The sequence below is a fragment of the Sminthopsis crassicaudata genome, chromosome 5 (genome assembly GCF_048593235.1).
Source record: "Sminthopsis crassicaudata isolate SCR6 chromosome 5, ASM4859323v1, whole genome shotgun sequence".
NCBI lineage: Eukaryota > Metazoa > Chordata > Mammalia > Dasyuromorphia > Dasyuridae > Sminthopsis > Sminthopsis crassicaudata.
The window spans coordinates 37,001,930-37,025,367 of NC_133621.1; the positions used below are offsets into that span (position 1 = coordinate 37,001,930).

The 23,438-nt window shown below is 40.8% G+C and overlaps 3 pseudogenes; all 3 read right to left on the reverse strand.

Annotated features, from left to right (window-relative positions):
* Positions 1–585: 585 nt before the first annotated feature.
* On the reverse strand, positions 586–2,562 carry LOC141543806 (RNA polymerase II elongation factor ELL2 pseudogene; annotated as a pseudogene).
* A 6,219-nt stretch (positions 2,563–8,781) lies between these two features.
* Positions 8,782–12,425, reverse strand: LOC141543807 (RNA polymerase II elongation factor ELL2 pseudogene; annotated as a pseudogene).
* Positions 12,426–16,949: 4,524 nt separating this feature from the next.
* Positions 16,950–18,902, reverse strand: LOC141543808 (RNA polymerase II elongation factor ELL2 pseudogene; annotated as a pseudogene).
* Between the last annotated feature and the right edge of the window lie 4,536 nt (positions 18,903–23,438).

A 23,438-nucleotide genomic window follows, 5' to 3' on the forward strand; every position in this document is an offset into this window, starting at 1 on the left:
TGGAAAGACTTCCAATGAACTGATGCTGAGTGAAATGAGCAGAACCAGGAGATCACTGTACACTACAGCAATACTACTGTATGGAGAAATATTCTGATTGAAGTGGATATCTTCAACAAAGAGAAGATCTGATTCAGTTCCAGTTGAGCAATGATGGACAGAAACAGCTACACCCAGAGAAGGAACACTGGGAGTTGAGTGTAAACTGTTTGCACTATTGTCTTTCCACCCAGGTTACTTGTTCCTTCAGAATACAATTCTTACTGTGCAAGAAGAAGTTTGGTTTTCCACACATATATTGTATCTAGGATATGCTGTTAACACATTTAACATGTGTGGGATTGCCTGTCATCTAGGGGAGGGAGTAGAGGGAGAGAGGGGGAAATTTGGAAAAAATGAATACAAGAAATATTGTGGTAAAAAAATTACAAAATTAAAAAAAAAAAAAAAACGTAACCCAAAGTTTGCTAATAGTGAAACTTTCAAATGGCCAAGTTTCAATATTTTAGAATCTTCCAGCAATTCATTTGAAATTTTAAATAAATAAGCTTAAGTTTATTCACATCTTCTGGTCTAAGCAGAGGTCTAGTGCTGTTGGTCGAATTCACCTATTAGTCTTTTGATGTGAGCCAACTTGTTATGAAGATAATCACATCTGGATTTTTCTTCGTGGTAATTGGGACTAGCCTGGTTGAGCTTCTGATATTCTTTTAAGACCTCTTCATGAAGAGTCTGATACTCTTTGGAGCCTGGAGAAAGACGCTGACGTTTTGCATCAAGTTTCCTAAACCTTGTGGCCACCGTCTCCATTCTGGCATGCAAAGTTCTATACTCATCATACTCTGTATTGAAGTCATCTGTATAATTCTGGCGTTGCTCATGTGAGCCAATAGCAATATATTTTATTAAGTAATCTGGCAGTTCAATAGTTGATGAAGGGTCAGTGGAGGTAGGGCCAACCTCTTTAACTCCATCATTTGAATCCAGACTAGAGCTATTTAGCTTGGCAATTTCCTCTTTCGTCTTAAGGTCTTTCCCCTTTTCCTCAATGGGCTGTTTTTGAATTGGGTCCTTTTCCTTATGTTTTTTAGATTTTTCTTTAGATTTTTTATGTGCCATTGAATGCTTGTCTTCCATGGGCTTTGCACCCTTCGACAGGATTGAATCAGGGGGTGGGATTTCCAAAGAAGTCCTAGAGGTATCTTTGTCCTGCTGGCGCTCAAAGATGCTACCATTTGGACTACAGCTGTCCATAGGTAGATCTTGAGTCCCCCTGCCTTCTGGAGTGCTAGGGGACTTGGAGCTAGACTTTGCAGTCTGAGGAGGATTTGAAACTGGAAGGTGGGTTGAAGGAAGAGGTGGTGGAGTTGGGCTGGCAGCAGTTGGAGGAGGAGGAGGAGGAGGAGGAGGAGTAGGAGGAGGAGGAGGAGGAGGAGAGGGAGGAGGTGATGGGGGTGGGGGTGGAGCCCCAGCATTTTTTTGAAGGGTAGAATTCAAATGACCGTTGCATGTTGGAGGAGCTCTCTTTGTCAGGTGAGATATCCGAGGTTTTTTATTCCTTAAAGGATCTATGAAATCTGAATCCAAGAGGCGTTTCTGAGAAGCAGAAGGCGCAGCCTCTTTCCTAGAACGTTGAGGAGCTTCTGAAGCGCTGGTGCTCGAGTCATTCTGGGGAGATGGATTCAATTTTCTCGATAGCACTAACTCCAGGGACTCTCTCTCTGTCTCATTGTATCCCGGCCAATCTTTTTGGAGCTCTTGAAATACAGAATCCTTTAAGGAATAAGAGAGGTCCTTGGGATTCAGCTTGGCCACCTGTTGAAGGATGGCTCCGAGGGAGTCCTTGTCTTTTGGAGAAACGCCATCTCTCTGTAATCGAGCCAAGAGTTCTGGTTTCTTGTAAGTCTTCAGGGCCAGGAGGTGAATCACCCTGGCCCTGTAGGGCCGCCCAGAAACACTGTCCTTCAGCTGGGTCTTCCGGAGGGTAGGTGCAGGCTCAATAGGAGCTGCCCTTTTTCTCTCGGGGGCTGCCTGTGGCCCAGCTGGAGGCGCTTTCCCAATTTCTTCTCTTCTTCCTGCAATGGGTCCGCCGGCTTTGCTAACGTTTGTCCCTGGGTTCCGGGATTCCTCTCCTGCCTGCCTCCTGCCTTCTCTTGGCACTTGAGAGGAGTCCTTTGTTGCCCTGACTGTAACTTGATCTTGAATAACTCCCAGGCAGTGGAGCTGTGAGGCCCCAGAAGTGGAGACAGTTTGGCGGACGCACTCAAAGCTTTCCTGAGGGTGATCTTTGCCAGGGGTTGACAGGGAGAAGCTAAAGTTCTGCACTTCCTTTGGACGATCCTTTTTGGGAATTCTGAGCAGCCCCTCGAATCCCTGGAACTGAATGGAAGGTCTGGAAGGAGTTCCATGCTTGTGGCTCTGGTAGGTCTCCAGCGCCCGGATCGCCGTGTCCGTGAGCTTCACGTGCACCACGGTGAGATTGTCCTGGCCCAGGCTCCCGCCAGATAAGCCGTAGCGCCGCTGCTCGCGCAGACCCCCCGCCGCCGGCCCCCCCGTCGCCATGTTAAGCTCCTCAGGAGGCTGCTGCTGCCGCTGCTTCTGAGGCCGCTGTTGCTGCTGCTGCCGCTGCTTCTGAGGCCGCTGTTGCTGCTGCTGCTGCTGCTGCTGCTGCTGCTGCTGCTGCTGCTGCTGCTGCCTCCAGCACAGCTCCCCGCGTTGGGCGCTAAATTGGAGTGTCCTGTCTGCTCTCAATTATAAGCCTTCTCTGGGAGGAGGATTTTTCTCTGCTTTTCCTTCCGTTCTTGCGAATCTTCTCTTGTCCAAGCGTCCCCAGTCAGCTCCACCGCAGAATCTGCAATTCCCTTCTTCCGGAATCCTGGCTCCTTAAATACTCCCGGAGAATGGGCTTACAGACCAATCAGCAAGCTCTTGCGAAGGTGTCAACTCCTTTAGAGGTGGCAACTAAAGGTGTCAACTCTGAGCTAGAGAACTGTTAAGTACTGACTTAGCCCCCAGGAAGGAACCTAACGGGAAATAGAGGGAGGAGATAGCGCTCATTGTATGAATCACTCTGATATGAAGGAAGGAAAAATGAAATGAGCAGAACCTGAAGAAATTATCCATAGTAAGCATTATTGCCAGAATGGTCAACAATGAAAGAAATAGATAATCTTTTTTTAAAATCATTTTTATCATTGATCCCTAATCAATCCAATGATCAAAGAGGACTATGAAGATCCCCTCAGGAAAATGTTATCCACCTCTGAGTGAAGATTAAAGTATGTTTAGTTTTACTTTATTATTATACTTGCCTTTTCTTTTGGGGGGAGGCAACACGGTTAATAGGTATTCCATGACCTTACATATATAATCGATAACACAACAGGTGGGGGAGGGTTTAGAAAGAGGAAGAGAATTACGACTCCATTTTTTTAAAGGAATGTTACAAAATGTACAAAAACAATTTTCTTCAAGAATAGCTAAATCTTTTCCAGCTGATCTTTTTTCATGATATTGCTGTTACTGTGTACAATGATCTCTTGAATTTAGTCACTTCACTTTGTATGAGGTCATAGAAGTCTTTCCAAGTTATCTGCAAACTAATGTGTTTGTCATTTCTTCTAGCACTATAGTATTCTGTCACAACCCTATACTACATCTTGTTCAGCCATTCCCCAACTAAAGGGCATCCCCTCAATTTCTAATTCTTTGCTATTATAAAATGATTTTTGGCCAATATTTTCTTCTGTGCTTCAAAGGAAGGGAACAGACAGTCGTAATTGTGGGCCACACCTGAAAATGTTTAACTGTCTATGAAAGCTAATTAAATAGCTGAGGGGTCAAGCTGAGCTGTATGATTTATTAGCCAAATAAAATGAGGCATGATAAATAGGTCAGTGGATCCCCCACTGATCAGTCAGCCCATAGATCCTGAATACAGAGTGAGACAGATTAAAAACAATTAATCAAATAAGATGAATTAATAAAAAAAAAAAAAAAAACTAAACACTTAACCAGGATACAAAATGAGGCAATCAGATTTCTAATTGGAGTAAAGATTAAGGATGTTCCAAATTTTTTGGGGGGGATATTAAACAAATACAATTCCCTAAAATAAGAAAAAGAGATGTCCTCTTCCTCCCTTCCAAGTGTTTGTGAACAGTCAAAAAACATGGAAATGATAACTGACCAGATTGGGGCCAGTTTTCAGATAAAACATACCGGTTGATGAAGATGAACCCATGTGAGAAAAGTCCTTGCATAAATCTGTGATGGGCCAGGTTCCCTGGTCAACATAACCGACCTTTTCAGTTAAGGTCTAGGCTTAATAATCTAGTTTCCTGATCATGCAGGTCTAGATTCAGACAATGCAATGAGATTTCCCCCAATTCCCTTGACTGAGTAAAGTTTTCTCACAAGACATATCTTGGACTAGGCTAACTGAACAGAAAAGGAAATGTGCTAGCTCCACAATGAAGTGCCAATAAAGAGGCAGTTTGCTTCACTGCTGTTTGCTGTTCCAATTCCCTCCGGGCTTAAAGAACTTTGTGATGCTATGTGATGCTAGAAGACTTTTGATAAATGTTCAATTTGGGTTGCCAAATCTTAGCACACAAGTATGTCCTTAGTATATACACGTTGAATTGATGAGTGGCATCCACTTGTCAAAAATGGCATGTATGAGATGATCTGAACTTTACAAAATCCCCAGATCTCAGTACAAGGGTTCTTATAGGGCATTAAGTCATACTGTTACCAGAATAGGAATTCTCTTCACCCTATTCCCAACAAGTTGTCCTATTCAGGCTTATTTCTCCTATTAGATGCAAGTTCCTTGAGGGAAGGAGCCATTATGCTAATCTCTCTATTCCCCTTACCCTAAGTGCCCAGCCAGAATATGGGTTTATTTATTTTTTTTCAAGATCAAGAAGATCTTCATCTTCTTTTTTGTTTCTTAAGTTTTTATAAGTATAACATTTTTGACAGTACATATGCATAGGTAATTTTTTTTTTACAACCTTATCCCCTGTCCTACCTTTTCTTCCGGGTTTCCCCCTCCTTCCCTCCACCCTCTCCCCTAGATGGCAGGCATTCCCATACATCTTAAATATCTTATAGTATATCCTAGGTACAATATATATGTGCAGAACCCCATTCTGTTGTTGTTGCAAAGGAAGGATTGTATTCTCAAGGTATAAATAATCTGGGAAGAGAAACCAAACCAAACCAGACCAAACCAAACCAAAAACCAATGCTCCTAGTTTACACTCATTTCCCAGTGTCCCTTCTCTGGGTGTAGCTGATTCTGTCCATCATTGACCAATTGGAATTGGATCAGCTCTTCTCTATGTTGAAGATATCCACTTCCATCAGAATACATCCTCATTCAGTATCATTGTTGAAGTTTATAATGATCCCCTCGTTTTACTCGTTTCACTCAGCATCAGTTGATATAAGTCTCTCCAAGCCTCTCCGTATTCCTCCAGTTGGTCATTTCTTACAGAACAATAATATTCCATAACATTCATATACCATAATTTACCCAACCATTCTCCAATTGATGGACATCCATTCATTTTCCAGGTTTAGCCACTATGACAAGGGCTGCCAGAAACATTTTGGCACACCTTTCCCTTCTTTAGTATATCCTTGGGATATAAGCCCAGTAGTAGCAGTGCTGGGTCAAAGGGTATGCACATTGTGATAACTTTTTGGGCATAATTCCACATTGCTCTCCAGAATGGTTGGATTCTTTCACAACTCCACCGACAATGCATCAGTGTCCCAGTTTTCCCACAGCCCCTCCAACGTTCATCGTTATTAGTTCCTGTCATCTTAGCCAATCTGACAGGTGTCCAATGATATCTCAGAGTTGTCTTAATTTGCATTTCTCTGACCAATCGTGGTTTGGAACACTCTTTCATATGAGTGGAAATAGTTTTAATTTCATCATCTGAAAATTGTCTGTTCATATCCTTTGACCATTTATCAATTGGAGAATGGCTTGATTTCCTATAAAGTCAAGTCAATTCTCTGTATAATTTGGAGATGAGCCCTTTATCAGAACCTTTAACTGTAAAAATGTTTACCCAATTTGTTACTTCCCTTCTAATCTTGTTGGCATTAGTTTTGCTTGTGCAGCAACTTTTTAATTTGGCGTCATCAAAATATTCTATTTTGTGATCAATACTGGTCTCTAGTTCTCCCTTGGACAACAGCTCCTTCCTCCTCCACAAGTCCGAGAGGGAAACCATCCCATGTTCCTCCATTTTATTTATGATTTCGTTCTTTATGCCTAAATCTCGGACCCATTTTGTTCTTATCTTAGTATGGGGTGTTCAATGTGGGTCCATGCCTAGTTTCTGCCATACTAATTTCCAGTTTTCTCAGCAGTTTTTGTCATGTGACTTCTACCAAACATTTAAAGAACAATTAGCCCAATGTTATATAAACTATTTGGGAAAAGAGGGGATGAAGGAAGGTTGAAAACAGAAAGAAAACAATAGACCAATCTCCTTAATGAATATTGATGCTAAAATCTTAAATAAGATATTAGCAAAAAGACTTCAGAAAATCATCCGCAGGATAATACACTATGATCAAGTAGGATTCACACGAGGAATACAGGGCTGGTTTAATATTAGGATAACTATTAGTATAATTAACCATATTAATAATCAAATTAATAAAAACCATATGACTTTGTCAGGAGATGCAGAAAAAACATTTGATAAAATACAACATCCATTCCTACTAAAAAACACTTGAGAGTATAGGAATAAATGGACTATTCCTTAGAATAATCAGGATCAAATATGTCTTTATCCCCAAAAGACAACATCCTTTCCTATTAAAAACACTTGAGGGTATAGGAATAAATGGACTATTCTTTAAAATAGTCAGGAGCATATATTTAAAACTATCAGTAAGCATCATATGTAATGGGGATAACCTGGAACCTTTCCCAGTAAGATCAGAAGTGAAACAAGGTTGCCCACTATCACCATTACTATTCAATAATGTATTAGAAATGCTAGCCTCGGCAATAAAAGTCGTGAAACAGATTAAGGGAATAATTTGCTATTGGCTAAGAAATAGATTAGTGGATCATTGGAACACCTTAGGTTCACAGGACAAAATAGTGTACAACTATAGCAATCTAGAGTTTGACAAACCCAAAGATACCAACTTTTGGGATAAGAATTCATTATTTGAAAAAAGCTGTTGGGAAAAATGGAAATTAGTATGGCAGAAATTAGATATGGACTCACACTTAACACCATATACCAAGGTAAGATCAAAATGAGTCCATGATTTATGCATAAAGAATGAGATCATAAATAGATTAGAGGAATATAGGATAGTTTACCTCTCAGACTTGTGGAAAAGGAAGGAATTTAGGACCAATGGAGAACTAGAGATCATTATTGATCACAAAATAGAAGATTTTGATTACATGAAATTAAAAAACTTTTGTACAAAAAAAACAAAAAAAAACAAAAACAAAAAAACAAAACAAAAAAACTAATGCAAACAAGATTAGAAGGGAAGTAACAAATTGGGAAAATATGTTTACCGATGAAGATTTTGATAAAGGTCTCATTTCCAAAATATATAGAGAACGGACTCTAATTTATAAGAAATCAAACCATTCCCCAATTGATAAATGGTGAAAGGATAGGAACAGAAAATTTTTAGATGATGAAAGTGAAACGACTTCCATTCATATGAAAGAGTGTTCCAAATCACTCTTGATCAAAGAAATACCAATTAAGACTACTCTGAGATACCACTACACTTCTGTCATTTTGGCTAAGATGACAGGAAAAGATCATAATGAATGTTGGAGGGAATGCGGGAAAACTGGGACACTGAGGCCTTGCTGGTGGAGTTGTGAAAGAATCCAGCCATTCTGGAAAGCAATTTGGAACTATGCCCCAAAAGTTATGAAAGTGTGTATATACCCTTTGATTCAGCAGTCCTACTACTGGGCTTATATCCCAAAGAAATACTAAAGAATGGAAAGGGACCTGTATGTGCCAAAATGTTTGTGGCAGCCCTATTTGTAGTGGGTAGAAAATGGAAATTGAATGGATGCCCATCAATTGGAGAATAGTTGGGTGAATTATGCTATATGAATGTTATGGAATAGTATTGCTCTGTAGGAAATGACCAGCAGGGTGAATATAGAGAGGCTTGGAAAGACTTCCAATGAACTGATGCTGAGTGAAATGAGCAGAACCAGGAGATCACTGTACACTACAGCAATACTACTGTATGGAGAAATATTCTGATTGAAGTGGATATCTTCAACAAAGAGAAGATCTGATTCAGTTCCAGTTGAGCAATGATGGACAGAAACAGCTACACCCAGAGAAGGAACACTGGGAGTTGAGTGTAAACTGTTTGCACTATTGTCTTTCCACCCAGGTTACTTGTTCCTTCAGAATACAATTCTTACTGTGCAAGAAGAAGTTTGGTTTTCCACACATATATTGTATCTAGGATATGCTGTTAACACATTTAACATGTGTGGGATTGCCTGTCATCTAGGGGAGGGAGTAGAGGGAGAGAGGGGGAAATTTGGAAAAAATGAATACAAGAAATATTGTGGTAAAAAAATTACAAAATTAAAAAAAAAAAAAAACGTAACCCAAAGTTTGCTAATAGTGAAACTTTCAAATGGCCAAGTTTCAATATTTTAGAATCTTCCAGCAATTCATTTGAAATTTTAAATAAATAAGCTTAAGTTTATTCACATCTTCTGGTCTAAGCAGAGGTCTAGTGCTGTTGGTCGAATTCACCTATTAGTCTTTTGATGTGAGCCAACTTGTTATGAAGATAATCACATCTGGATTTTTCTTCGTGGTAATTGGGACTAGCCTGGTTGAGCTTCTGATATTCTTTTAAGACCTCTTCATGAAGAGTCTGATACTCTTTGGAGCCTGGAGAAAGACGCTGACGTTTTGCATCAAGTTTCCTAAACCTTGTGGCCACCGTCTCCATTCTGGCATGCAAAGTTCTATACTCATCATACTCTGTATTGAAGTCATCTGTATAATTCTGGCGTTGCTCATGTGAGCCAATAGCAATATATTTTATTAAGTAATCTGGCAGTTCAATAGTTGATGAAGGGTCAGTGGAGGTAGGGCCAACCTCTTTAACTCCATCATTTGAATCCAGACTAGAGCTATTTAGCTTGGCAATTTCCTCTTTCGTCTTAAGGTCTTTCCCCTTTTCCTCAATGGGCTGTTTTTGAATTGGGTCCTTTTCCTTATGTTTTTTAGATTTTTCTTTAGATTTTTTATGTGCCATTGAATGCTTGTCTTCCATGGGCTTTGCACCCTTCGACAGGATTGAATCAGGGGGTGGGATTTCCAAAGAAGTCCTAGAGGTATCTTTGTCCTGCTGGCGCTCAAAGATGCTACCATTTGGACTACAGCTGTCCATAGGTAGATCTTGAGTCCCCCTGCCTTCTGGAGTGCTAGGGGACTTGGAGCTAGACTTTGCAGTCTGAGGAGGATTTGAAACTGGAAGGTGGGTTGAAGGAAGAGGTGGTGGAGTTGCGCTGGCAGCAGTTGGAGGAGGAGGAGGAGGAGGAGGAGTAGGAGGAGGAGGAGGAGGAGGAGAGGGAGGAGGTGATGGGGGTGGGGGTGGAGCCCCAGCATTTTTTTGAAGGGTAGAATTCAAATGACCGTTGCATGTTGGAGGAGCTCTCTTTGTCAGGTGAGATATCCGAGGTTTTTTATTCCTTAAAGGATCTATGAAATCTGAATCCAAGAGGCGTTTCTGAGAAGCAGAAGGCGCAGCCTCTTTCCTAGAACGTTGAGGAGCTTCTGAAGCGCTGGTGCTCGAGTCATTCTGGGGAGATGGATTCAATTTTCTCGATAGCACTAACTCCAGGGACTCTCTCTCTGTCTCATTGTATCCCGGCCAATCTTTTTGGAGCTCTTGAAATACAGAATCCTTTAAGGAATAAGAGAGGTCCTTGGGATTCAGCTTGGCCACCTGTTGAAGGATGGCTCCGAGGGAGTCCTTGTCTTTTGGAGAAACGCCATCTCTCTGTAATCGAGCCAAGAGTTCTGGTTTCTTGTAAGTCTTCAGGGCCAGGAGGTGAATCACCCTGGCCCTGTAGGGCCGCCCAGAAACACTGTCCTTCAGCTGGGTCTTCCGGAGGGTAGGTGCAGGCTCAATAGGAGCTGCCCTTTTTCTCTCGGGGGCTGCCTGTGGCCCAGCTGGAGGCGCTTTCCCAATTTCTTCTCTTCTTCCTGCAATGGGTCCGCCGGCTTTGCTAACGTTTGTCCCTGGGTTCCGGGATTCCTCTCCTGCCTGCCTCCTGCCTTCTCTTGGCACTTGAGAGGAGTCCTTTGTTGCCCTGACTGTAACTTGATCTTGAATAACTCCCAGGCAGTGGAGCTGTGAGGCCCCAGAAGTGGAGACAGTTTGGCGGACGCACTCAAAGCTTTCCTGAGGGTGATCTTTGCCAGGGGTTGACAGGGAGAAGCTAAAGTTCTGCACTTCCTTTGGACGATCCTTTTTGGGAATTCTGAGCAGCCCCTCGAATCCCTGGAACTGAATGGAAGGTCTGGAAGGAGTTCCATGCTTGTGGCTCTGGTAGGTCTCCAGCGCCCGGATCGCCGTGTCCGTGAGCTTCACGTGCACCACGGTGAGATTGTCCTGGCCCAGGCTCCCGCCAGATAAGCCGTAGCGCCGCTGCTCGCGCAGACCCCCCGCCGCCGGCCCCCCCCGTCGCCATGTTAAGCTCCTCAGGAGGCTGCTGCTGCCGCTGCCGCTTCTGCTAGTGCTGCTGCTGCCGCTGCTTCTGAGGCCGCTGTTGCTGCTGCTGCTGCTGCTGCTGCTGCCTCTGCTGCTGCTGCTGCCTCCAGCACAGCTCCCCGCGTTGGGCGCTAAATTGGAGTGTCCTGTCTGCTCTCAATTATAAGCCTTCTCTGGGAGGAGGATTTTTCTCTGCTTTTCCTTCCGTTCTTGCGAATCTTCTCTTGTCCAAGCGTCCCCAGTCAGCTCCACCGCAGAATCTGCAATTCCCTTCTTCCGGAATCCTGGCTCCTTAAATACTCCCGGAGAATGGGCTTACAGACCAATCAGCAAGCTCTTGCGAAGGTGTCAACTCCTTTAGAGGTGGCAACTAAAGGTGTCAACTCTGAGCTAGAGAACTGTTAAGTACTGACTTAGCCCCCAGGAAGGAACCTAACGGGAAATAGAGGGAGGAGATAGCGCTCATTGTATGAATCACTCTGATATGAAGGAAGGAAAAATGAAATGAGCAGAACCTGAAGAAATTATCCATAGTAAGCATTATTGCCAGAATGGTCAACAATGAAAGAAATAGATAATCTTTTTTTAAAATCATTTTTATCATTGATCCCTAATCAATCCAATGATCAAAGAGGACTATGAAGATCCCCTCAGGAAAATGTTATCCACCTCTGAGTGAAGATTAAAGTATGTTTAGTTTTACTTTATTATTATACTTGCCTTTTCTTTTGGGGGGAGGCAACACGGTTAATAGGTATTCTATGACGTTACATATATAATCGATAACACAACAGGTGGGGGAGGGTTTAGAAAGAGGAAGAGAATTACGACTCCATTTTTTTAAAGGAATGTTACAAAATGTACAAAAACAATTTTCTTCAAGAATAGCTAAATCTTTTCCAGCTGATCTTTTTTCATGATATTGCTGTTACTGTGTACAATGATCTCTTGAATTTAGTCACTTCACTTTGTATGAGGTCATAGAAGTCTTTCCAAGTTATCTGCAAACTAATGTGTTTGTCATTTCTTCTAGCACTATAGTATTCTGTCACAACCCTATACTACATCTTGTTCAGCCATTCCGCAACTAAAGGGCATCCCCTCAATTTCTAATTCTTTGCTATTATAAAATGATTTTTGGCCAATATTTTCTTCTGTGCTTCAAAGGAAGGGAACAGACAGTCGTAATTGTGGGCCACACCTGAAAATGTTTAACTGTCTATGAAAGCTAATTAAATAGCTGAGGGGTCAAGCTGAGCTGTATGATTTATTAGCCAAATAAAATGAGGCATGATAAATAGGTCAGTGGATCCCCCACTGATCAGTCAGCCCATAGATCCTGAATACAGAGTGAGACAGATTAAAAACAATTAATCAAATAAGATGAATTAATAAAAAAAAAAAACTAAACACTTAACCAGGATACAAAATTAGGCAATCAGATTTCTAATTGGAGTAAAGAGTAAGGATGTTCCAATTTGTGGGGGGGATATTTAACAAATACAATTCCCTAAAATCAGAAAAAGAGATGTCCTCTTCCTCCCTTCCAAGTGTTTGTGAACAGTCAAAAAACATGGAAATGATAACTGACTGACCAGATTGGGGCCAGTTTTCAGATAAAACATACCGGTTGATGAAGATGAACCCATGTGAGAAAAGTCCTTGCATAAATCTGTGATGGGCCAGGTTCCCTGGTCAACATAACCGACCTTTTCAGTTAAGGTCTAGGCTTAATAATCTAGTTTCCTGATCATGCAGGTCTAGATTCAGACAATGCAATGAGATTTCCCCCAATTCCCTTGACTGAGTAAAGTTTTCTCACAAGACATATCTTGGACTAGGCTAACTGAACAGAAAAGGAAATGTGCTAGCTCCACAATGAAGTGCCAATAAAGAGGCAGTTTGCTTCACTGCTGTTTGCTGTTCCAATTCCCTCCGGGCTTAAAGAACTTTGTGATGCTATGTGATGCTAGAAGACTTTTGATAAATGTTCAATTTGGGTTGCCAAATCTTAGCACACAAGTATGTCCTTAGTATATACACGTTGAATTGATGAGTGGCATCCACTTGTCAAAAATGGCATGTATGAGATGATCTGAACTTTACAAAATCCCCAGATCTCAGTACAAGGGTTCTTATAGGGCATTAAGTCATACTGTTACCAGAATAGGAATTCTCTTCACCCTATTCCCAACAAGTTGTGCTATTCAGGCTTATTTCTCCTATTAGATGCAAGTTCCTTGAGGGAAGGAGCCATTATGCTAATCTCTCTATTCCCCTTACCCTAAGTGCCCAGCCAGAATATGGGTTTATTTATTTTTTTTTCAAGATCAAGAAGATCTTCATCTTCTTTTTTGTTTCTTAAGTTTTTATAAGTATAACATTTTTGACAGTACATATGCATAGGTAATTTTTTTTTTACAACCTTATCCCCTGTCCTACCTTTTCTTCCGGGTTTCCCCCTCCTTCCCTCCACCCTCTCCCCTAGATGGCAGGCATTCCCATACATCTTAAATATCTTATAGTATATCCTAGGTACAATATATATGTGCAGAACCCCATTCTGTTGTTGTTGCAAAGGAAGGATTGTATTCTCAAGGTATAAATAATCTGGGAAGAGAAACCAAACCAAACCAGACCAAACCAAACCAAAAACCAATGCTCCTAGTTTACACTCATTTCCCAGTGTCCCTTCTCTGGGTGTAGCTGATTCTGTCCATCATTGACCAATTGGAATTGGATCAGCTCTTCTCTATGTTGAAGATATCCACTTCCATCAGAATACATCCTCATTCAGTATCATTGTTGAAGTTTATAATGATCCCCTCGTTTTACTCGTTTCACTCAGCATCAGTTGATATAAGTCTCTCCAAGCCTCTCCGTATTCCTCCAGTTGGTCATTTCTTACAGAACAATAATATTCCATAACATTCATATACCATAATTTACCCAACCATTCTCCAATTGATGGACATCCATTCATTTTCCAGGTTTAGCCACTATGACAAGGGCTGCCAGAAACATTTTGGCACACCTTTCCCTTCTTTAGTATATCCTTGGGATATAAGCCCAGTAGTAGCAGTGCTGGGTCAAAGGGTATGCACATTGTGATAACTTTTTGGGCATAATTCCACATTGCTCTCCAGAATGGTTGGATTCTTTCACAACTCCACCGACAATGCATCAGTGTCCCAGTTTTCCCACAGCCCCTCCAATGTTCATCGTTATTAGTTCCTGTCATCTTAGCCAATCTGACAGGTGTCCAATGATATCTCAGAGTTGTCTTAATTTGCATTTCTCTGACCAATCGTGGTTTGGAACACTCTTTCATATGAGTGGAAATAGTTTTAATTTCATCATCTGAAAATTGTCTGTTCATATCCTTTGACCATTTATCAATTGGAGAATGGCTTGATTTCCTATAAAGTCAAGTCAATTCTCTGTATAATTTGGAGATGAGCCCTTTATCAGAACCTTTAACTGTAAAAATGTTTACCCAATTTGTTACTTCCCTTCTAATCTTGTTGGCATTAGTTTTGCTTGTGCAGCAACTTTTTAATTTGGCGTCATCAAAATTTTCTATTTTGTGATCAATACTGGTCTCTAGTTCTCCCTTGGACAACAACTCTTTCCTCCTCCACAAGTCCGAGAGGGAAACCATCCCATGTTCCTCCATTTTATTTATGATTTCGTTCTTTATGCCTAAATCTCGGACCCATTTTGTTCTTATCTTAGTATGGGGTGTTCAATGTGGGTCCATGCCTAGTTTCTGCCATACTAATTTCCAGTTTTCTCAGCAGTTTTTGTCATGTGACTTCTACCAAACATTTAAAGAACAATTAGCCCAATGTTATATAAACTATTTGGGAAAAGAGGGGATGAAGGAAGGTTGAAAACAGAAAGAAAACAATAGACCAATCTCCTTAATGAATATTGATGCTAAAATCTTAAATAAGATATTAGCAAAAAGACTTCAGAAAATCATCCGCAGGATAATACACTATGATCAAGTAGGATTCACACGAGCAATACAAGGCTGGTTTAATATTAGGATAACTATTAGTATAATTAACCATATTAATAATCAAATTAATAAAAACCATATGACTTTGTCAGGAGATGCAGAAAAAACATTTGATAAAATACAACATCCATTCCTACTAAAAAACACTTGAGAGTATAGGAATAAATGGACTATTCCTTAGAATAATCAGGATCAAATATTTCTTTATCCCCCAAAGACAACATCCATTCCTATTAAAAACACTTGAGGGTATAGGAATAAATGGACTATTCTTTAAAATAGTCAGGAGCATATATTTAAAACTATCAGTAAGCATCATATGTAATGGGGATAACCTGGAACCTTTCCCAGTAAGATCAGAAGTGAAACAAGGTTTCCCACTATCACCATTACTATTCAATAATGTATTAGAAATGCTAGCCTCGGCAATAAAAGTCGTGAAACAGATTAAGGGAATAATTTGCTATTGGCTAAGAAATAGATTAGTGGATCATTGGAACACCTTAGGTTCACAGGACAAAATAGTGTACAACTATAGCAATCTAGAGTTTGACAAACCCAAAGATACCAACTTTTGGGATAAGAATTCATTATTTGAAAAAAGCTGTTGGGAAAAATGGAAATTAGTATGGCAGAAATTAGATATGGACTCACACTTAACACCATATACCAAGGTAAGATCAAAATGAGTCCATGATTTATGCATAAAGAATGAGATCATAAATAGATTAGAGGAATATAGGATAGTTTACCTCTCAGACTTGTGGAAAAGGAAGGAATTTAGGACCAATGGAGAACTAGAGATCATTATTGATCACAAAATAGAAGATTTTGATTACATGAAATTAAAAAACTTTTGTACAAAAAAAACAAAACAAAAACAAAACAAAAAAAAACTAATGCAAACAAGATTAGAAGGGAAGTAACAAATTGGGAAAATATGTTTACAGATGAAGATTTTGATAAAGGTCTCATTTCCAAAATATATAGAGAACGGACTCTAATTTATAAGAAATCAAACCATTCCCCAATTGATAAATGGTCAAAGGATAGGAACAGAAAATTTTCAGATGATGAAAGTGAAACGACTTCCATTCATATGAAAGAGTGTTCCAAATCACTCTTGATCAAAGAAATACCAATTAAGACTACTCTGAGATACCACTACACTTCTGTCATTTTGGCTAAGATGACAGGAAAAGATCATAATGAATGTTGGAGGGAATGCGGGAAAACTGGGACACTGAGGCCTTGCTGGTGGAGTTGTGAAAGAATCCAGCCATTCTGGAAAGCAATTTGGAACTATGCCCAAAAAGTTATGAAAGTGTGTATATACCCTTTGATTCAGCAGTCCTACTACTGGGCTTATATCCCAAAGAAATACTAAAGAATGGAAAGGGACCTGTATGTGCCAAAATGTTTGTGGCAGCCCTATTTGAAGTGGGTAGAAAATGGAAATTGAATGGATGCCCATCAATTGGAAAATAGTTGGGTGAATTATGCTATATGAATGTTATGGAATAGTATTGCTCTGTAGGAAATGATCAGCAGGGTGAATATAGAGAGGCTTGGAAAGACTTCCAATGAACTGATGCTGAGTGAAATGAGCAGAACCAGGAGATCACTGTACACTACAGCAATACTACTGTATGGAGAAATATTCTGATTGAAGTGGATATCTTCAACAAAGAGAAGATCTGATTCAGTTCCAGTTGAGCAATGATGGACAGAAACAGCTACACCCAGAGAAGGAACACTGGGAGTTGAGTGTAAACTGTTTGCACTATTGTCTTTCCACCCAGGTTACTTGTTCCTTCAGAATACAATTCTTACTGTGCAAGAAGAAGTTTGGTTTTCCACACATATATTGTATCTAGGATATGCTGTTAACACATTTAACATGTGTGGGATTGCCTGTCATCTAGGGGAGGGAGTAGAGGGAGAGAGGGGGAAATTTGGAAAAAAAGAATACAAGAAATATTGTGGTAAAAAAATTACAAAATAAAAAAAAAAAACGTAACCCAAAGTTTGCTAATAGTGAAACTTTCAAATGGCCAAGTTTCAATATTTTAGAATCTTCCAGCAATTCATTTGAAATTTTAAATAAATAAGCTTAAGTTTATTCACATCTTCTGGTCTAAGCAGAGGTCTAGTGCTGTTGGTCGAATTCACCTATTAGTCTTTTGATGTGAGCCAACTTGTTATGAAGATAATCACATCTGGATTTTTCTTCATGGTAATTGGGACTAGCCTGATTGAGCTTCTGATATTCTTTTAAGACCTCTTCATGAAGAGTCTGATACTCTTTGGAGCCTGGAGAAAGACGCTGACGTTTTGCATCAAGTTTCCTAAACCTTGTGGCCACCGTCTCCATTCTGGCATGCAAAGTTCTATACTCATCATACTCTGTATTGAAGTCATCTGTATAATTCTGGCGTTGCTCATGTGAGCCAATAGCAATATATTTTATTAAGTAATCTGGCAGTTCAATAGTTGATGAAGGGTCAGTGGAGGTAGGGCCAACCTCTTTAACTCCGTCATTTGAATCCAGACTAGAGCTATTTAGCTTGGCAATTTCCTCTTTCGTCTTAAGGTCTTTCCCCTTTTCCTCAATGGGCTGTTTTTGAATTGGGTCCTTTTCCTTATGTTTTTTAGATTTTTCTTTAGATTTTTTATGTGCCATTGAATGCTTGTCTTCCATGGGCTTTGCACCCTTCGACAGGATTGAATCAGGGGGTGGGATTTCCAAAGAAGTCCTAGAGGTATCTTTGTCCTGCTGGCGCTCAAAGATGCTACCATTTGGACTACAGCTGTCCATAGGTAGATCTTGAGTCCCCCTGCCTTCTGGAGTGCTAGGGGACTTGGAGCTAGACTTTGCAGTCTGAGGAGGATTTGAAACTGGAAGGTGGGTTGAAGGAAGAGGTGGTGGAGTTGGGCTGGCAGCAGTTGGAGGAGGAGGAGGAGGAGGAGGAGGAGAGGGAGGAGGTGATGGGGGTGGGGGTGGAGCCCCAGCATTTTTTTGAAGGGTAGAATTCAAATGACCGTTGCATGTTGGATGAGCTCTATTTGTCAGGTGAGATATCCGAGGTTTTTTATTCCTTAAAGGATCTATGAAATCTGAATCCAAGAGGCGTTTCTGAGAAGCAGAAGGCGCAGCCTCTTTCCTAGAACGTTGAGGAGCTTCTGAAGCGCTGGTGCTCGAGTCATTCTGGGGAGATGGATTCAATTTTCTCGATAGCACTAACTCCAGGGACTCTCTCTCTGTCTCATTGTATCCCGGCCAATCTTTTTGGAGCTCTTGAAATACAGAATCCTTTAAGGAATAAGAGAGGTCCTTGGGATTCAGCTTGGCCACCTGTTGAAGGATGGCTCCGAGGGAGTCCTTGTCTTTTGGAGAAACGCCATCTCTCTGTAATCGAGCCAAGAGTTCTGGTTTCTTGTAAGTCTTCAGGGCCAGGAGGTGAATCACCCTGGCCCTGTAGGGCCGCCCAGAAACACTGTCCTTCAGTTGGGTCTTCCGGAGGGTAGGTGCAGGCTCAATAGGAGCTGCCCTTTTTCTCTCGGGGGCTGCCTGTGGCCCAGCTGGAGGCGCTTTCCCAATTTCTTCTCTTCTTCCTGCAATGGGTCCGCCGGCTTTGCTAACGTTTGTCCCTGGGTTCCGGGATTCCTCTTCTGCCTGCCTCCTGCCTTCTCTTGGCACTTGAGAGGAGTCCTTTGTTGCCCTGACTGTAACTTGATCTTGCATAACTCCCAGGCAGTGGAGCTGTGAGGCCCCAGAAGTGGAGACAGTTTGGCGGACGCACTCAAAGCTTTCCTGAGGGTGATCTTTGCCAGGGGTGGACAGGGAGAAGCTAAAGTTCTGCACTTCCTTTGGACGATCCTTTTTGGGAATTCTGAGCAGCCCCTCGAATCCCTGGAACTGAATGGAAGGTCTGGAAGGAGTTCCATGCTTGTGGCTCTGGTAGGTCTCCAGCGCCCGGATCGCCGTGTCCGTGAGCTTCACGTGCACCACGGTGAGATTGTCCTGGCCCAGGCTCCCGCCAGATAAGCCGTAGCGCCGCTGCTCGCGCAGACCCCCCGCCGCCGGCCCCCCCGTCGCCATGTTAAGCTCCTCAGGAGGCTGCTGCTGCCGCTGCCGCTTCTGCTAGTGCTGCTGCTGCCGCTGCTTCTGAGGCCGCTGCTGCTGCTGCTGCTGCCGCTGCTTCTGAGGCCGCTGCTGCTGCTGCTGCCTCTGCTGCTGCTGCTGCCTCCAGCACAGCTCCCCGCGTTGGGCGCTAAATTGGAGTGTCCTGTCTGCTCTCAATTATAAGCCTTCTCTGGGAGGAGGATTTTTCTCTGCTTTTCCTTCCGTTCTTGCGAATCTTCTCTTGTCCAAGCGTCCCCAGTCAGCTCCACCGCAGAATCTGCAATTCCCTTCTTCCGGAATCCTGGCTCCTTAAATACTCCCGGAGAATGGGCTTACAGACCAATCAGCAAGCTCTTGCGAAGGTGTCAACTCCTTTAGAGGTGGCAACTAAAGGTGTCAACTCTGAGCTAGAGAACTGTTAAGTACTGACTTAGCCCCCAGGAAGGAACCTAACGGGAAATAGAGGGAGGAGATAGCGCTCATTGTATGAATCACTCTGATATGAAGGAAGGAAAAATGAAATGAGCAGAACCTGAAGAAATTATCCATAGTAAGCATTATTGCCAGAATGGTCAACAATGAAAGAAATAGATAATCTTTTTTTAAAATCATTTTTATCATTGATCCCTAATCAATCCAATGATCAAAGAGGACTATGAAGATCCCCTCAGGAAAATGTTATCCACCTCTGAGTGAAGATTAAAGTATGTTTAGTTTTACTTTATTATTATACTTGCCTTTTCTTTTGGGGGGAGGCAACACGGTTAATAGGTATTCCATGACCTTACATATATAATCGATAACACAACAGGTGGGGGAGGGTTTAGAAAGAGGAAGAGAATTACGACTCCATTTTTTTTAAAGGAATGTTACAAAATGTACAAAAACAATTTTCTTCAAGAATAGCTAAATCTTTTCCAGCTGATCTTTTTTCATGATATTGCTGTTACTGTGTACAATGATCTCTTGAATTTAGTCACTTCACTTTGTATGAGGTCATAGAAGTCTTTCCAAGTTATCTGCAAACTAATGTGTTTGTCATTTCTTCTAGCACTATAGTATTCTGTCACAACCCTATACTACATCTTGTTCAGCCATTCCCCAACTAAAGGGCATCCCCTCAATTTCTAATTCTTTGCTATTATAAAATGATTTTTGGCCAATATTTTCTTCTGTGCTTCAAAGGAAGGGAACAGACAGTCGTAATTGTGGGCCACACCTGAAAATGTTTAACTGTCTATGAAAGCTAATTAAATAGCTGAGGGGTCAAGCTGAGCTGTATGATTTATTAGCCAAATAAAATGAGGCATGATAAATAGGTCAGTGGATCCCCCACTGATCAGTCAGCCCATAGATCCTGAATACAGAGTGAGACAGATTAAAAACAATTAATCAAATAAGATGAATTAATAAAAAAAAAAAAAAAAACTAAACACTTAACCAGGATACAAAATTAGGCAATCAGATTTCTAATTGGAGTAAAGATTCAGGATGTTCCAAATTTTTGGGGGGGGATATTAAACAAATACAATTCCCTAAAATAAGAAAAAGAGATGTCCTCTTCCTCCCTTCCAAGTGTTTATGAACAGTCAAAAACCATGGAAATGATAACTGACCAGATTGGGGCCAGTTTTCAGATAAAACATACCGGTTGATGAAGATGAACCCATGTGAGAAAAGTCCTTGCATAAATCTGTGATGGGCCAGGTTCCCTGGTCATCATAACCGACCTTTTCAGTTAAGGTCTAGGCTTAATAATCTAGTTTCCTGATCATGCAGGTCTAGATTCAGACAATGCAATGAGATTTCCCCCAATTCCCTTGACTGAGTAAAGTTTTCTCACAAGACATATCTTGGACTAGGCTAACTGAACAGAAAAGGAAATGTGCTAGCTCCACAATGAAGTGCCAATAAAGAGGCAGTTTGCTTCACTGCTGTTTGCTGTTCCAATTCCCTCCGGGCTTAAAGAACTTTGTGATGCTATGTGATGCTAGAAGACTTTTGATAAATGTTCAATTTGGGTTGCCAAATCTTAGCACACAAGTATGTCCTTAGTATATACACGTTGAATTGATGAGTGGCATCCACTTGTCAAAAATGGCATGTATGAGATGATCTGAACTTTACAAAATCCCCAGATCTCAGTACAAGGGTTCTTATAGGGCATTAAGTCATACTGTTACCAGAATAGGAATTCTCTTCACCCTATTCCCAACAAGTTGTCCTATTCAGGCTTATTTCTCCTATTAGATGCAAGTTCCTCGAGGGAAGGAGCCATTATGCTAATCTCTCTATTCCCCTTACCCTAAGTGCCCAGCCAGAATATGGGTTTATTTTTTTTTTTCAAGATCAAGAAGATCTTCATCTTCTTTTTTGTTTCTTAAGTTTGTATAAGTATAACATTTTTGACAGTACATATGCATAGGTAATTTTTTTTTTTTACAACCTTATCCCCTGTCCTACCTTTTCTTCCGGGTTTCCCCCTCCTTCCCTCCACCCTCTCCCCTAGATGGCAGGCATTCCCATACATCTTAAATATCTTATAGTATATCCTAGGTACAATATATATGTGCAGAACCCCATTCTGTTGTTGTTGCAAAGGAAGGATTGTATTCTCAAGGTATAAATAATCTGGGAAGAGAAACCAAACCAAACCAGACCAAACCAAACCAAAAACCAATGCTCCTAGTTTACACTCATTTCCCAGTGTCCCTTCTCTGGGTGTAGCTGATTCTGTCCATCATTGACCAATTGGAATTGGATCAGCTCTTCTCTATGTTGAAGATATCCACTTCCATCAGAATACATCCTCATTCAGTATCATTGTTGAAGTTTATAATGATCCCCTCGTTTTACTCGTTTCACTCAGCATCAGTTGATATAAGTCTCTCCAAGCCTCTCCGTATTCCTCCAGTTGGTCATTTCTTACAGAACAATAATATTCCATAACATTCATATACCATAATTTACCCAACCATTCTCCAATTGATGGACATCCATTCATTTTCCAGGTTTAGCCACTATGACAAGGGCTGCCAGAAACATTTTGGCACACCTTTCCCTTCTTTAGTATATCCTTGGGATATAAGCCCAGTAGTAGCAGTGCTGGGTCAAAGGGTATGCACATTGTGATAACTTTTTGGGCATAATTCCACATTGCTCTCCAGAATGGTTGGATTCTTTCACAACTCCACCGACAATGCATCAGTGTCCCAGTTTTCCCACAGCCCCTCCAACGTTCATCGTTATTAGTTCCTGTCATCTTAGCCAATCTGACAGGTGTCCAATGATATCTCAGAGTTGTCTTAATTTGCATTTCTCTGACCAATCGTGGTTTGGAACACTCTTTCATATGAGTGGAAATAGTTTTAATTTCATCATCTGAAAATTGTCTGTTCATATCCTTTGACCATTTATCAATTGGAGAATGGCTTGATTTCCTATAAAGTCAAGTCAATTCTCTGTATAATTTGGAGATGAGCCCTTTATCAGAACCTTTAACTGTAAAAATGTTTACCCAATTTGTTACTTCCCTTCTAATCTTGTTGGCATTAGTTTTGCTTGTGCAGCAACTTTTTAATTTGGCGTCATCAAAATATTCTATTTTGTGATCAATACTGGTCTCTAGTTCTCCCTTGGACAACAGCTCCTTCCTCCTCCACAAGTCCGAGAGGGAAACCATCCCATGTTCCTCCATTTTATTTATGATTTCGTTCTTTATGCCTAAATCTCGGACCCATTTTGTTCTTATCTTAGTATGGGGTGTTCAATGTGGGTCCATGCCTAGTTTCTGCCATACTAATTTCCAGTTTTCTCAGCAGTTTTTGTCATGTGACTTCTACCAAACATTTAAAGAACAATTAGCCAAATGTTATATAAACTATTTGGGAAAAGAGGGGATGAAGGAAGGTTGAAAACAGAAAGAAAACAATAGACCAATCTCCTTAATGAATATTGATGCTAAAATCTTAAATAAGATATTAGCAAAAAGACTTCAGAAAATCATCCGCAGGATAATACACTATGATCAAGTAGGATTCACACGAGGAATACAGGGCTGGTTTAATATTAGGATAACTATTAGTATAATTAACCATATTAATAATCAAATTAATAAAAACCATATGACTTTGTCAGGAGATGCAGAAAAAACATTTGATAAAATACAACATCCATTCCTACTAAAAAACACTTGAGAGTATAGGAATAAATGGACTATTCCTTAGAATAATCAGGATCAAATATTTCTTTATCCCCCAAAGACAACAACCATTCCTATTAAAAACACTTGAGGGTATAGGAATAAATGGACTATTCTTTAAAATAGTCAGGAGCATATATTTAAAACTATCAGTAAGCATCATATGTAATGGGGATAACCTGGAACCTTTCCCAGTAAGATCAGAAGTGAAACAAGGTTGCCCACTATCACCATTACTATTCAATAATGTATTAGAAATGCTAGCCTCGGCAATAAAAGTCGTGAAACAGATTAAGGGAATAATTTGCTAT